The sequence below is a fragment of the Gavialis gangeticus genome, unplaced genomic scaffold, assembly GCF_001723915.1.
Source record: "Gavialis gangeticus isolate Ggan-Ray unplaced genomic scaffold, GavGan_comp1, whole genome shotgun sequence".
NCBI lineage: Eukaryota > Metazoa > Chordata > Crocodylia > Gavialidae > Gavialis > Gavialis gangeticus.
The window spans coordinates 1,720,145-1,721,822 of NW_017729019.1; positions in this window are offsets into that span (position 1 = coordinate 1,720,145).

The window sequence follows — 1,678 nt, forward strand, 5'->3', positions numbered from 1 at the left end:
CACCAATCTGCAAGGGAGCTAAGAGCTAGTTATTCCTCCTACTGTTGTTGCCTGTCTGATCCCAGAGGATGCAAGTGATGTGGAGAATGCAGTAACGTTCCATGAGTGAGGCCTGGGAAGGAGCAGGACCAAGCGCTCACTTTGGAAACGCATCTAAATTGAAGGCAGCTCACGCTCAGGGAATGTTATAAGATGATGCATTTTACCCCAAGCCTTTTATTTAGCATATTAGGAAGATTTTTTTAATCTCTGTCCTGATAACACTTCACCTGTCCCAGGTGGTAGCTTGGAGTGTTTGCTCCCTGCTCTTTAGAAATGTTTCTCCTGTAATCTGTGCCATGTAAAGCACACCCAGCTACTATGGTAATATATAAATGCCTGTAATAAATAATGGAATAAATAAACTCTACCCCCTTGCACTTATACAGTATGATACAGTCTTATTTATGCTACAGGTTATCTTAGATAAGTGTACGGACATAAGACCATACAATTAAATTCAAAAGTGACCGGGATGAGCATGGGCATTATATTTCATGTGTCCAAAGAGACGTCAAGTTGCACGTTCAACTCGAAAAACTTCCCTGTTTCTGTATTAACGAGCTACTAGAGGGGCCATCACAGCAAGAGTCTACTGAACTTCCTGGAGCACCGGAGAATGAGTACAAAACTCTCTTGAAAACAACACATAACCTGTACCTCATTGAGCTAGCTTTCCCTCACAAGCCACAGAAATGATGAGGAAATTTCCTGTGCGTGGGTGACAGAAGGTAACTGAGATGGAGGGGGGTTTTAAATGTATAAAAAACAATGCAATGACAAGCTGTAAACCACAGACTCTGAGCTACTTCCATGGTAAATGCTCATTTGAGTTAAAAAAAATAAATAAATAAAAAAAATAAGAGAAAGTCCTTTAAGAAATGAAAGCTAGTTTCGGACATTTTTCCTCTGTCAACAATTCAGCAAACCAGATAATAAAATGTTTGTGCTTGCTGTAATCAAGCCTGTTGGTTGTTCCTCATTGCCTTTATGGCTTTCCCCAACAGGTGAAGAATGGCCTTTGACAGTTTATGCAAGTGGCTGAAAACGGCATGTGATGGCCCTTTTGAAAGGCACTTTTTTGTTGTGGGTTTGCCTGAAGGGGAAAATTCTGTGGTCCAATTTTGAACAAAAATGTAATGCAAAACTCTAGAACTCTTAGTTCAGAGATGATACCTTTATTAGACCAACTAAGTAGTAGTCAAAAAATTACCTTTTTCTGCAAGCTTTCAGGCACACATGCCCTTCCTCAGGCTCAGGGAAAATGGTAAAAAGTCCTCATCGGCAGAAAATAAACTTCATTTTTGCACAGAGGAAGCTGAAGGTGGAAGTCTGTTTCTCTGGGTCCAGGAGAGTGTCTTTGTGAGGTGCTCTTTGATGTGCAGGTAAGGCAGGATTCTTTCCCTGGTGGTGTCAGATGGCAGAAAAGCAGGGAGGTGTAGAAATCTTTTCTTGTTGTTCAGCAATGAAGTTTAAAGCCCAAATCAGCATCCTCTGTACAAAAATTAAGTTTATTTTCCACCTATGGGGATTTTTTACCATCTGAATTTTCCACGAGCCTGAGGACAGGCATGTCTGCCCAAAAGCTTGCAGAAAAAGATACATTTTTTTTTTTTTTTTGCAATATCTTAGTTGGTCT